Source organism: Hemitrygon akajei, chromosome 9 (assembly GCF_048418815.1).
Source record: "Hemitrygon akajei chromosome 9, sHemAka1.3, whole genome shotgun sequence".
NCBI classification, from domain to species: Eukaryota; Metazoa; Chordata; class Chondrichthyes; order Myliobatiformes; family Dasyatidae; genus Hemitrygon; species Hemitrygon akajei.
Genome location: NC_133132.1, coordinates 3549893 through 3564828, shown reverse-complemented (window position 1 = coordinate 3564828; position 14936 = coordinate 3549893). Strand labels below are relative to the sequence as shown.

General features: G+C 51.0%; 1 protein-coding gene across 1 annotated transcript in view; it reads right to left on the bottom strand.

Moving 5' to 3' along the window:
* The window catches only part of LOC140732860 (glutathione hydrolase 1 proenzyme-like), a 1003644-nt gene extending 992874 nt beyond the window's left edge, over positions 1-10770 (bottom strand). The window contains exon 1 of the mRNA XM_073055492.1: positions 10644-10770. The gene's annotated coding sequence lies outside the window, so the exon portion shown is untranslated. The remainder of the gene's footprint in view (positions 1-10643) is intronic.
* Positions 10771-14936: the final 4166 nt, after the last annotated feature.

Here is a 14936-nt window from a genome sequence, read left to right as displayed (position 1 = left end):
TCCCGTAATTCACTGGGGATCATTTCCCAGCCGGTTGGTAACTCTGCCGTAATTCACCGGGGATCGTTTCCCAGCCGGTTTGTATCTCTCCCGTAATTCACCGGGGATCGTTTCCCAGCCGGTTTGTATCTCTCCCGTAATTCACCGGGGATCATTTCCCAGCCTGTTGGTATCTCTCCCGTAATTCACCAGGGATCGTTTCCCAGCCGGTTGGTATCTCTCCCGTAATTCACCGGGGATCATTTCCCAGCCGGTTGGTATCTCTCCCGTAATTCACCAGGGATCGTTTCCCAGCCGGTTGGTATCTCTCCCGTAATTCACCGGGGATCATTTCCCAGCCGGTTGGTATCTCTCCCGTAATTCACCGGGGATCATTTCCCAGCCGGTTGGTATCTCTCCCGTAATTCACCGGGGATCATTTCCCAGCCGGTTGGTATCTCTCCCGTAATTCACCGGGGATCATTTCCCAGCCGGTTTGTATCTCTCCCGTAATTCACCGGGGATCATTTCCCAGCCGGTTGGTATCTCTCCTGTAATTCACCGGGGATCGTTTCCCAGCCGGTTGGTATCTCTCCCATAATACTGCAAGTCCTTTCAACCACTGCCCTCCGTCCTCTTATGTGCAAGCCAGTTCTGAATCCGAGTGGCCAATTCTCTGAGAACCCCATGCATTCTGGATTCGACTCCCATGTCAAACGCCTTTTTAAAATACATGTCGGCTACATCCACTGCCCTACCCTCCTCGCGCTCTCGTCACCTCTTGTCAAAACCTCAAATAAAGTTGGTATGGCACAACCTGCCCTGCACAAAGCCATGCCGTCTCTCTCTAATTAAGCCATGGGTTTCCAAATGCTCATATATTCTCTCCCTAAGATGTTTCTTCAGCCATTTCCTTACAACTGACATGAAACTCACAGGTCTACGATTCTCAGGATTTTTCCTTGTCCCGTTCTAAAATAGAGGTACAACTTTAACCACTCACCACTCTTCTGGGACCTCGACTATGGCTAGAGAGGACACCAAGATACTGACCAAGGGCCCAGCAATCTTGTCTCTTGCCCGCTTCAATAACTTGGGGTAAATCCCATCAGGCCCTGGGGGCTTATTCTCCCTAATAATCCATAGAAGGCTCAACACTTCCTCCTCCTTGACCTCTAAATGTATTTATACCATCAGCACTGATCTCCTGGTCCTCCATATCCTTTTCCCTGGTAAATACTGAAACAAGGTTCTCATTAAGTACCTCACTCACATTCTCTGAATCCAAGTAAATGTCGCCCAGCCCTTTTATCCGTGAGTAGTCCCACCCTCTCCCTTGTTATTCTCTTGTTCTTGATTAGAATCTCTTGGGATTCTAATCCGACTTGCCGAGGACTTTTCTTGGCCGCTCCTGGCTTTCCTAATTCCCTTCTTTAGTTCTGTTCTGGCTTCTCTAAACTCCTCATGTGCTCCATTTAATCTGAACTTCCAGAACTTTACAGAGTTTTCCTTGTCCTTCTTGACTAAATTCATCATCTCTCCAGACGTGCAAGGTTCTCTTATCTTTCCATCCCTGTCCTTCCTGAACTTGCCAGAGACAAGCTCTTCCCAATTAATGCTTCTCAGTTCCTGCCTAACGCCCTCGTAGTTTGCCCTACTCCAATTTAAAACTCCCCCGCAAGGACCACACCTATCCTTATCTGTAGCTATCCTGAAAGTTCAGGAGTTGTGGTTATTGTTCCCTCACATTAGAAGGTCAGGCTCATTCCCCAACATCAAGTCCAGTACAGCCCCTCCTCTCATTGGACAGTCCACATATTGATTTAAGAAACCTCCCTGGACACATTTGACAAATTCAGCCCCATCTAAACCCCTTATACCATGAAGGTCCCAGTTTATATTAGGGAAGATGAAATCCCCCATAACAACAGCCCTATTATTTTTTACACATTTCCTTCATCCGACATATGGCTGCTCCTCACTGCAGTTACGTAGTGCAGTCCCATCGGTGAGATTGCATCCTTCCCATTCCTGAGTTCCACCCAACTGGACTCAGTGTCTGACCCCTTCCTTGTGTCTCCCCTGAGTGCAGCTGTGATATTGTCCCCGATAAGTCCTGTAACTTCCCCCCCCACCCCCTTTTACAACCAGGCTCAATACCCAACAGCAGGTCCAGTACAGCCCCTCCTCTCATTGGACTGTCTACACATTGATTTAAGACAACTTCCTGGATACACCCCAACCACAAACTGTTCCATTTGCTGCCATCCGGGAAACGGTACCGCAGCATAAAAGCCAGGACCAACAGGCTCCAGGACAGCTTCTTTCACCAGGCCATCAGACTGATTAACTCACACTGACACAATTGTATTTCTCTGTTATATAGACTATTATACATACTATTTATTACAAATTACTATAAATTGCACATTGCACATTTAGCCATGACATTTAATATATGAAGGATGTAAATAATAAAGTCAATTCAATTCTGTGTTGGGACCGATTCTTTTTGTGTTATAAATCAATGATTTGGATGATGGAATTGATGGCTTTGTTGCAAAGGTTGCAGATGATATGAAGATAGGTGGAGGGCCAGGTAGTTTTGAGGAAGTAGAGAGGCTTCAGAAGGACAGATGGAAAACAGTGTCAAGAGGTGTTTGTTCATGAACTTTGGTGGAAGAAATGAAAGGGTCGACTATTACCTAAATGGAGAGAAAATACAAAAATCTTGGGAGTCATTGTGTGGGATTCCCTAAAGATTAAATTACAGGTTGAATCTGTGGTGAGGAAGGCAAATGCGATGGTGGCATTGATTGAAGATGACTAGATATAAAAGCAAGGATGTAATGTGGGGACTTCATAAAACCCTGGCGCGCCTTCACTTGGAGTATTGTGAGCAGCTTTGGGCCCATTATCTTAGAAAGTACGTGCTGAAACTGGACAGGGTTGAAAGGAGGTTCATGAAAATGGTAACAGGATTGAATGGCTTGTCATATGAAGAGAGTCTGATGGCTCTAGGCCTGTATTCACTAGATTGAGGGATGACCTCGATTATTGAATGGAGAAAGGGCTTGATAGTGCGGATGTGCAGAGGACGTTTCCTATGATGAGAGAGTCTAAGACCAGAGGACGCCACCTCAGAATGGAGGGAGTCTTTTTAGAATGGAGGGGTAGAGGAATTTCTTTTGTCAGAGAGTGGTGAATCTGTGGAATTCTTAACCATAGGCAGCTGTGGAGGCCAAGTCTTTATGTATATTTAAGGCGGGGTTGATAGATTCTTGATTGGTCGGGGCATGACATATATGGGGGGGGGGGTGAAGGCAGGAGACTGGGGTTGAGAGGAAAATTGGATCAGCCATGATGCAATGAGGGAGCAGACAATGGGCCAAATGGCCAATTCTGCTTCTGTCTTATGGTCTTAACATATCTGTAGAAATCCTTCACCTTGTCTGCTAGAGCAACCTCATGCCTTCTCTTAGCCTCTCAATTTCTTAAGTGTTCTCTTGTATTTGATAAGCACCTCAGTTGTTCCTACCTGCGACACACCTCCTTTTATCTTTTAACCAGGCCTCAAAGTCTTTTGAAAACCAAAGGTTCCTCACACTCGTTGTTTTTACCTTTTATTCCAACAGGCACATACAAGGTTTGCACCCTCAACATTTCACATTTGAAGACCTGCCACTTATCAAATACACCTTTGCCAGGAAACAGCCTGTCCCAATCCACACTTGCCAGATCATTTCAGATACCATCAAAAGTGGCCTTACTCAAATTTAGAATCTCAACCTGCAGACCTAATCTATCTTTTTGCATATTTACTTTGAAAGTCATGGCATTGTGATCACTACATGCAAAGTGTTCTCCTACACAGACTTCTGCCACCTGCCCTGTCTCATTCCCTACCAGCAGATCCATTATCACACGCTCTCTCATTGGGACTTCCACGTACTGATGAAGCAAACTTTCCTGAACACATTTGACAAACTCTATCTCATCCAGTCCTTTTACAGTATGGGAGTCCCAGTCATTATGTGGAAAGTTAAAATCACCTACTATAACCACCTTATGTTTCTTGCAACAGTCTGCGATCTCTCTACGAACGTGTTGCTCTAAATCCCTCAGACTATTGGGTGGTGTGTAATACAGCCCTATCAATTGGTTAGACCTTCCTTATTTCTCAGTTCCACTCAAAGCCTCACTAGACCAGTTCTCTAGTCCTGACCGACCACTGCTGTGACATTTTCCCTGACTTGTAACATCACCCCTTCTCTTTTAATCCCTTCAGCTCTGTTGTGTCTAAAACAACGGAACCCCGGAATATTGAACTGCCAGTCCTGCCCTTCCTGCAAACAAGTCTCACTAATGGTTAAAATATTAGAATTCCAAGTGTTGATCCACGCCCAGAGCTCATCTGTCTTTCCTACGATACTTCTTGCATTGAAATATACACAGCTCAGGACACTGGTCGCACCATGCTCAACGTGTCGATCCCTGACTTTGTCTGAGGTCTTATCAACAATTGTCTCCACAAACTGTTCTGGCACTCTCGTTCCCATCCCCCTGCAACTCTAGTCTAAAACCCTACTGTGCAGCATTAACAAACCTTCCAACTAGGATATTAGTTCCCCCTCCAGATCAGCTCCAATCTGTACCTTCTGTACAGGTACCACCTTCCCAGGAAGAGAGCTTAATGATGCAAACATCTTCTCCCTTCCTCCTACACCAACTCCTTAGCCACGTGTTAAACCATTTAATCTTCCCAGTTCCGGCCTCCTATTTCAGCCTTAGATCACCTGGACTCTGCACACGCACGTCAGAATGCTGTTCGTTAACTTGGCCTTCAGCACCATCATTTCCACAGTCCTGATCGATAAGCTACAGAACTTGGGCCTCTGCACCTCCCTCTGCAATTGGATCCTCGACTTCCTAACTGGTAGCCCACAAACTGTGCAGATTGGTGACAGCATGTCCTCCTTGCTGACGGTCGACACTGGTACACCTCAGGGGAGTGTGCTTAGCCCACTGCTCTACTCTCTATAGACACATGACTAGGTGGCTAGGCACTGTTCACGTACCACCTATAAATTTGCAGGTGATACAACCATTGTTGGTAGAATGTCAGATGGAGATGCGAGGGTGTACAGGAGCTCCACCCAGTGTACCAACTAGAGGAGTGGTGTCACAGCAACAACCTGGCACTCAACGTCAGCAAAGAGCTGACTGTGGACTTCAGGAAGGGTAAGACGAAGGAACACATACCAATCCTCATAGAGGGATCAGAAGTGGAGAGAGTGAGCAGCTTCAAGTGCCTGGGTGTCAAGATCTCTGAGGACGACGCAGATATAAAGAAGGAAAGATAGCGACTATATTTCATTAGGAGTTTGAGGAGATATAGTTTGTCACCTAAACACTTGAAAACTTCTGGAGATGTACCGTGGAGAGCATTTTGACAGGCTGCATCACCGTCTGGTATGGAGGATGGGGGGGAGGGATTGCTACTGCACAGGACTGAAAGAAGTTACAGAAAGTTATAAAACTAGTCAGCTCCATCTTGGGTACTAGCCTCCACAGCATCCAAGACATCTTTGAGGAACGATGCCTCAGAATCAGTTATCAAGGACCCCCATCACCCAGGACATGCCCTCTTCTCATTGTTACCTAAAGGCACACACTCAGCGATTCAGGAACAGCTTCTTCCCCTCTGCCATTCAATTCCTAAACGGACATTGAGCCCATGAACACCACCTCACTTTTTAAATGTATATTATTTATGTTTTTGCACTATTTTAATCATATATATATAAACACACACAATTACAGTAATTGATTGATTGTTTCTCTTTTGATCTTAGATATTGCATTGAACTGCTGTTGCTAAGTTAACAAATTTCACCTCACATGCTGGTGATAATAAACCTGATTCTGATTCTGACTGTGATTAGAGGATTTAGGTTTGAGACTCCTTGGTGCTGGATCCACGTCTGAGATGTGAAGTCAATGAAAGGCCAGTTGAGTAGAGTTAATGACCAGTACGTTGGTGTAAATGGTGAGGGGAGCTGGGTCCAGCAGCCCTGGATGACAAGAGATGGTGTAAGTTCAGTCAGGAAAAAAAAGCACCTGGAAAGAGAAATGAGACAAAGACTTGACAGATGTCAAGGAAGCAGAAAGGAAAAGGAAATTCAGAACATTAAAAAGGGCTACGAGGTTTGGCACAACATCGTGTGCTAAAGGGCTTGCACCCTGTTGCAATCTCCGATCTTCTGTGAGATGCTCTGGGGAGGCAAGATTAAGGAGAATCAAGAGGGCAAGGGCAAGGGCAATGACCTGAGGAATGAGAGATGTTACCCCAGCCGTCAGGAATGTAGGTGCAGCCTCCTTAACCAATAATCATACAAGTGGCACCTTCCTTGTGAACAGATAATCCAAGGCATCCTTTCCTGGCACAGTCTGTCCTTCCTTCCTGTGTAACAGCCTTCTTGCCAACCAGCATGGGCATGGTGCTCACCCAGTAACCCACTGGGGTGGCATTCATACAGCACCACATTTCAACCGTGCCACCCTGTGGGAACCATGGGTAGGCTAGGATACTGCATATCCGTAAGTGCCATTCAGCTGCCAACAAGTGCCCAGCTTCACAACACCCTTTGGCACAGACACTGCCGTCCCAGGATACCACGCCTGCTCCTACTTGCTATCGACCTTGCACCCTGTACCCGCCCTGACTCAACCTACCACACACCAACACTCGGTCAGGTGGCAAAATCACAAAGTCAGGGCATTCCAATTCTCCAAAGGGTACGAGGGAGATACCAGCCCTTAAAGCACTCACTCCACAGGGGCTTAAGCCCCTTAAGGCAGTAGGCATACTCTGGGAACAGACTGTCCCCTCCCAGCTCCCCCAAAATGAATGCCAAGGCCCGAGAAGCCAGATCACTCCCCCCCCCCAGTCTTGTTCTTGTTAAAGGGATCAATATCAGTGGCATCCCTTCTGTGACGTAGCAAGGAGTCTTCTTACAAATTCATCAATCTGACCCGTTGGTCAAGGGTGAGAATTCAAGCGCTTATCCACAGGAATGTACAACAGGATTTCCCACCATGTTGCCATTCTGCAATGCAGGGAGATACAGATGCACTCGGTCCTGATCAGTCGCTGGATATTTGGAAAACACAAAAACAGCCACTAGAATTGCTCCCCGAATGATCAATTTCCTTTGAGATGGGGGCATCTCATATCTGGAATAAAGTTGCACAAATTTCAACTCAAATCTCATATGCCCTCTCTGAAAAATGAGTTAACCCTAAAACCACTGGGGAAGCAAGACACAATAAACAGGCTTAAAAACAAAGCAATTAACCAAACAAACACAGTAACAGATTAGAACGCAAAATAGAAAGCACAGATCACAAAGCTGGGCTGTGCTCTTCTTTAAAACTTTCTATGGGACTGCAAAAACTTAACAGAGATGGTTAATTTTTCACAGAGAAACAGCACTTATCAGAGAACAAGAGATAAAGGAAAAACTGGGTGGGACTCAGCACATTCACAGAGTCCCTTAAAGGCCACATTCAAATCATTCACACTGTTTACAGGGAACAGGATGCAAGTCGAACGACCCTCTCCCTACAACAATGAGGTTTGAATGTACTAACCACCCCACCCTCCGGTTCCCACTGCTGATGAACGGATATCCTTTGCAGCAACCCTGAATGCAATACGAGGAATCTTGCAGAGGAAAATGAATTCTTATTTGCAGAGGACTTGAACGATGACCCTTCCCTCTCAAAAGCCTCCCTTTTCTGCTTTTCCATACAGAACTTCCTCCACGTTGCACAGAGGGTGGACGTAGGATCCCCATTTACCAGCTCCCCCGGAACCCCAGCTTTAAGCGACGGTCAATCATTTCTGTACTGGGCATGCAGAATCCCCACTCCACATCCCCTTTTCCGACTTCAGTAACTGGCTACACGCACCCTCTCCTACATCTCTAAACCTTGTAATAATTGAATCCTGTACTTACAGGATGATCAACAGCTGATCGTATCAAAGACAGCACTACCCCTTTTATTGGGAAAATCCCAAAATAATCACGAGTCCTGCCAGTCCAGAAGTCAATTCAATAATCTCTGGTGAGCTACCACTCTCGCGGTATATTTCTGTGAGAAGAGCTCACTGGTGTAGAACTTTAGTAGCCTCCTCTACTGTGCTGCACTCCGTCCGCTTGGGGGTTCAAATTCCATTCAGTAAGAGTGCCAAACCCAAGTTTAACTGCGGCCATTACTCGAACCCATAGCTATGCATGATGCTCGGGGGAAGCAAGCAGTGATCCCAGGGCATTATTGGTCGTGTGTTGGGATGAAGGGCTCCCTAAGGACCCTACCCCTGTTAGATAGGCTCTCTCTAGTACCCCCACATCCCATAACCTCAATAACCACGCAGCCAAAGACTCACCAGCCTTTTTTGCTTTACCTATTCCCTAAACTTGCTAGTTCCTTCGTGGAGAATCTGAGCTCTGCTGTCTCTAATACACCATCTCCTGCACATTCCTGAGCCTCGTCCCCACCTCCCTCCTGAGAGGAAGAAGCTGCAGGCCGATGCCCCCCTATTATTTTACACTGACACCTTACAATTGCTGCAAACAGGCAGGAAACATTCTGCAGGCTCCTCCTGGGAAAACCCAACCATTTAAGCATAGAAACCATGTGATGTCCCATTTCAACCCCAGCAACATCTAACCGGTCTGACCAATCCACCGGTATCCCGTAACCCATCAGCAAGTTAGCGAGACTTCCAAAGCCTGCACTATTATCCATCTCTCATACCGAGAGTCCTCTCTTTTAAATAACCTCTTAAAGAAATGCATTTCTGCTCAAAAAGCCAGACCCTGCTCGCAGTGCCAAATGTAATGTTGAATCAGGTTCAGGGGTTTGGCAAGTGAGACAGGAAATGCACTGACTTTGAACAGGTCTATTGATCATTTATTTACAAACAGTAAAAATTCAGCCAAATATTCATGTTCCCCGGGTTACAGACAGTACAAAGCAGAATATTCAACAGACATACACACATTCAACAAGCATACTCTGTTGAAAGTTTACAGAGCATACCTTCCTAATGGTCATGTACATCCTTGCCTTAAACAAAGGAGGAAGAGAGTAAGCCCTTTCCACGTGTAATTTTATATACCCAGGATGTTTGAAACTGGACAGCAGGCAACTATCCAATGGGAAAAGAAGCAGCAGCTCCTGAACTCACCAGTCACGATGGAAGCGACTCCGGACAATCAGAATAAGGCACGCCCCACGGGACAGCTGTGCCCTCTAGTGTGAGACTCCCCTACCCTGAGAAGTCTGTGAACACGCACCTTATGATTCTATATACCTCTGTAAAGTCACCCTTCTGCCTCGAGGGAAAACAGTCACAGTCTGTCCAGTTTCCCTCATAACTGAAGCCCTTCAGTCCCGGCAAAATCCTTCTGAATCTGCATCCTCTCGAGCTTAATGATATCTTCCCTACAGCTGAACAACCAGAACAGCACACAATACTCTACATGTGGTCTCACTCATGTCTTGTACAGCTATAAAGTGATGTACAGCCAGCTCCTGTACTCTGTGTCCAACTGAAGGCCAGTGTGCCAATTCCATCTTCACCAGTCTCCAGTTTTAGAAATTATGTCCCCTGAATCCATTGGTCACATGCCCTCTCAATCTGAAGACCAACTATCTACTACCACCACCCAATTCTGTATCCAATCAGTTTGCATCAGCAAGGGGAAGACATGAGATCAGGGAGGGCTGTGTTGAATCTTCTGTCAGTGGAAGAGACACTACTGGAAAAGATTCTTAGGGGCAGGAGTTATGAGCACAACAAATTCTATGCTGATGATCCTGATTCAGGAAAAGCACGGCCAGTCGGTTTGGCTTTGTGTGGGTAAGGTCCTGTCTCTCAAATCTGACTGAAGAAAGTACAAAGTCATAGAGCCCTACAGCACAGAAACAGGCCCTTCAGTCCATCTAGTCCATGCTGGCTTCATCTTCTGTCTAGTCCCATGTACCGGCACCTGGACAATATCCCTCCCATCAATGTCCCTATCCTATCCTATCCTATCCTATCCAGTGTTACAATTGAACCTGCACCGACCACTTCCACCAGGAACTCGTCCCACATTCGCACCCTCTCCGAGCGGCATAATTCATTTCAGATTCTCCTTAAATATTTCACCTTTCACTCTAAACCTAGTTCCAGTCTCACCCAACTTGACGGGGAAAAGTCCTGCTTGTGTTCACTCTAACAATTGCCCTTATTTCATAATAGCCACCCCTCACTCACTGAAACTGCAGAGAGCAGGGGAACGTTGTGGTTAACTTGTGCCACGACGGTGATGGATCTACGGTCCTAAGCACATCATCTACAATGGTGTGGCACAGCCTCCCCAAGGTTCCATCCAGAGTAATCTGTCTCTAGTCTTCGTACAACACAGGAACAGGCACTCCTGCCAACACATCATTGATCATTGTCTAACCGTTACAGCTACCCTCGCTGATAGAGCACAGACTAGTCTCATACACAGGCCAGGGCTGTACCTGTTGATTATACATAAGCCAACACAGTACATACTGATGAATACACAGACCTGTGTGAACACAATTGTGGACTTACTCACCTCAGACTTCCAGAACACTCAGCTATCCCTCTGAAAATGAAAGTACGGCTGTTCAAGCCCGATGTCCTGACCAGACGTGAGAATGATAAACAACCTGCAGTCAAGCAGAGAAAAATAAGCAACAGTTCCTTGAATTACTGCTGGAAATTGTGAACAGGATGGAACTTAACCAACGCCCTGCTGCAGTTGTTGCTGAGCCGGAAATTGTGTGTGTTGCTGATACAGCTACCCACTGCATGTAGAGCAGTGGATGGCAGGATCCATACTCTGCGGTTTACGCTGTTCCCACTCCCCACTCCGCGGTTTACCCTGTTCCCACTATTCACTCCAAGATTTATCCCAGTCCCACTCCCCACTCCTCAGTTTACCTCGGTCCCACTCACAACTCCGCGGTTTACCCTGTTCCCATTCCCCACTCCGCAGTTTACCCCGGTCCCACGCCCCACTCCGTTCCCACTCCCCACTCCGGTCCCACTCCCCACTCCGGTCCCACTCCCCACTCCGTTCCCACTCCCCACTCGGCGGTTTACCCCGTTCCCACTCCCTACTCCGCGGTTTACCCTGTTCCCACTCCCCACTCGGCGGTTTACCCCAGTCCCACTCCCCACTCCGGTCCGACTCCCCACTCCGTTCCCACTCCCCACTCCGCGGTTTACCCCGGTCCCACTCCCCACTCGGCGGTTTACCCCAGTCCCACTCCCCACTCCGCGGTTTACCCCGGTCCCACTCCCCACTTGGCGGTTTACCCCAGTCCCACTCCCCACTCCGCGGTTTACCCCGGTCCCACTCCCCACTCGACGGTTTACCCCAGTCTTGCTCCCCACTCCGCGGTTTACCCCGGTCCCATTCCCCACTCCGCGGTTTACCCCGGTCCCACTCCTCACTCTGCGGTTTACCCCGGTCCCATTCCCCACTCGGCGGTTTACCCCGGTCCCACTCCTCACTCTGCGGTTTACCCCGGTCCCACTCCCCACTCCGCGGTTTACCCCGGTCCCACTCTCCACTCGGCGGTTTACCCCCGTCCCACTCCCCACTCCGCGGTTTACCCCGGTCCCACTCCTCACTCTGCGGTTTACCCTGGTCCCACTCCCCACTCCGCGGTTTACCCCGGTCCCACTCCCCACTCTGCGGTTTACCCCGGTCCCACTCCCCACTCGGCGGTTTACCCCGGTCCCATTCCCCACTCGGCGGTTTACCCCGGTCCCACTCCCCACTCCGCGGTTTACCCCGGTCCCACTCCCCACTCCGCGGTTTACCCCTGTCCCACTCCCCACTCGGCGGTTTACCCCGGTCCCATTCCCCACTCTGCTGTTTACCCCGGTCCCATTCCCCACTCTGCGGTTTACCCCGGTCCCACTCCCCACTCGGCGGTTTACCCCGGTCCCATTCCCCACTCTGCGGTTTACCCCGGTCCCACTCCCCACTCGGCGGTTTAGCCCGGTCCCACTCCCCACTCCGCGGTTTACCCCGGTCCCATTCTCCACTCCGCGGTTTACCCCGGTCCCACTCCCCACTCGGCGGTTTACCCCGGTCCCACTCCCCACTCGGCGGTTTACCCCGGTCCCACTCTCCACTCCGCGGTTTACCCCGGTCCCATTCCCCACTCTGCGGTTTACCCCTGTCCCATTCCCCACTCGGCGGTTTACCCCGGTCCCACTCTCCACTCCGCGGTTTACCCCGGTCCCATTCCCCACTCCGCAGTTTACCCCGGTCCCACTCCCCACTCGGCGGTTTACCCCGGTCCCACTCCCCACTCCACGGTTTACCCCGGTCCCACTCCCCACTCGGCGGTTTACCCCGGTCCCACTCCCCACTCCGCGGTTTACCCCGGTCCCACTCCCCACTCCGCAATTAACCCCGTTCCCACTCCTCACTCTGCGGTTTACCCTGTTCCCACTCCCCACTCTGCGGTTAACCCCGTTCCCACTCCCCACTCGGCGGTTTACCCCGGTCCCACTCCCCACTCCGCGGTTTACCCCAGTCCCACTCCCCACTCAAGTCAAGTCACTTTTTATTGTCATTTCAACCATTACTGCTGGTACAGTACACAGTGAAAACGAGACAACGTTTTTTCAGGACCATGATGTTACATGACACAGTACAAAAACTAGACTGAACTATTTAACAACAACACAGAAAAAACTACACTAGACTACAGACCTACCCAGGACTGCATAAAGTGCACAAGACAGTGCAGGCATTACAATAAATAATAAAGAGGACAATAGGGCAGGTGTCAGGTGTCAGTCCAGGCTCTGGGTATTGAGGAGTCTGACAGCTTGGGGGAAGAAACTGTTACATAGTCTGGTCGTGAGAGCCCGAATGCTTCGGAGCCTTTTCCCAGACGGCAGGAGGGAGAAGAGATTGTATGAGGGGTGCGTGGGGTCATTCATAATGCTGTTAGCTTTGCGGATGCAGCGTGTAGTGTAAATATCTGTAATGGCGGGAAGAGAGACCCCGATGATGTTCTCAGCTGACCTCATTATCCGCTGCGGGGTCTTGCGATCCGAGATGGTGCAATTCCCGAACCAGGCAGTCATACAGCTGCTCAGGATGCTCTCAATACAACCCCTGTAGAATGTGGTGAGGATGGGGAGGAGTGGGAGATGGACTCCGCGGTTTGCCCCGCTCCAACTGCCCAATCTGCGGTTTACCCAGGTCCCACTCTGTGGTTTACCCCATCCCCAACCCACTACGGTTTTCCCTGGTCCCACTCCCCACTACAGTTTTCCCCGGTCCCACTCCCCACTCCGCGGTTTACCCCGGTCCCACTCCCCACTCGGCGGTTTACCCCGGTCCCACTCCCCACTCCGCGGTTTACCCCGTTCCCACTCCCCACTCTGCGGTTTACCCCGATCCCACGCCCCTCCGGCCCGAACACAGACAGCTGCCACTCTGTCACGCAGTGCCTGGTGTTTGACTGAACGCTCACCATCCACACCACCTTGTTTGTCTGTCAGTTGCGAAGCACGGTAACTCCGGGTCTGCCTGGCCGACCTGACTGGGCCGACACTGTCTGGGCTTCCCCGGGGCCGACACTGTCTGGGCTTCCCCGGGGCCGACACTGTCTGGGCTTCCCCGGGGCCGACATTGTCTGGGCTTCCTGGGGCTGACGGTGTCTGGGCTTCCCCGGGGCTGAAATTGTCTGGGCTTCCCGGGGCTGACGGTGTCTGGGCTTCCCCGGGGCCGACACTGTCTGGGCTTCCCCGGGGCCGACACTGTCTGGGCTTCCCCAGGGCAGACGGTGTCTGGGCTTCCCCAGGGCTGACGGTGTCTGGGCTTCCCCGGGGCTGACACTGTCTGGGTTTCCCCAGGGCCGACACTGTCTCGGCTTCCCCGGGGCTGACGGTGTCTGGGCTTCCCCAGGGCTGACGGTGTCTGGGCTTCCCCGGGGCCGACACTGTCTGGGCTTCCCCGGGGCCGACACTGTCTGGGCTACCCCGGGTCTGACGGTGTCTGGGCTTCCCCGGGGACGACACTGTCTGCGCTTCCCCGGGGCCGACACTGTCTGGGCTTCCCCGGGGCCGACACTGTCTGCGCTTCCCCGGGGCTGACACTGTCTGGGCTTCCCCGGGGCCGACACTGTCTGGGCTTCCCCGGGGCTGACACTGTCTGGGTTTCCCAGGGGCCGACACTGTCTGGCCTTCCCCGGAGGCTGACACTGTCTGGGCTTCCCTGGGGCCGACACTGTCTGGGCTTCCCCGGGGCCGACACTGTCTGGGCTTCCCTGGGACTGACGATGTCTGGGCTTCCCCGGGGCTGACGGTGTCTGGGATTCCCCGGGGCTGACGGTGTCTGGGCTTCCCCGGGGTCGACACTCTCTGGACTTCCCCGGGACTGACGGTGTCTGGGCTTCCCCGGGGCTGACACTGTCTGGGCTTCCCCGGGGTCGACACTGTCTGGGCTTCCCCGGGGCTGACACTGTCTGGGCTTCCCCGGGGCTGACGGTGTCTGGGCTTCCCCGGGGCTGACGGTGTCTGGGCTTCCCCGGGGCTGACACTGTCTGGGCTTCCCCGGGGCTGACGGTGTCTGGGCTTCCCCGGGCTGACGGTGTCTGAGCTTCCCCGGGGCTGACGGTGTCTGGGCTTCCCCGGGGTGACGGTGTCTGAGCTTCCCTGGGGCTGACGGTGTCTGGGCTTCCCCGGGGTCGACACTGTCTGGGCTTCCCCGGGGTCGACACAGTCTGGGCTTCCCCGGGGCTGACGGTGTCTGGGATTCCCCGGGGTCGACACAGTCTGGGCTTCCCCGGGGCTGACGGTGTCTGGGATTCCCCGGGGCTGACACTGTCTGGGC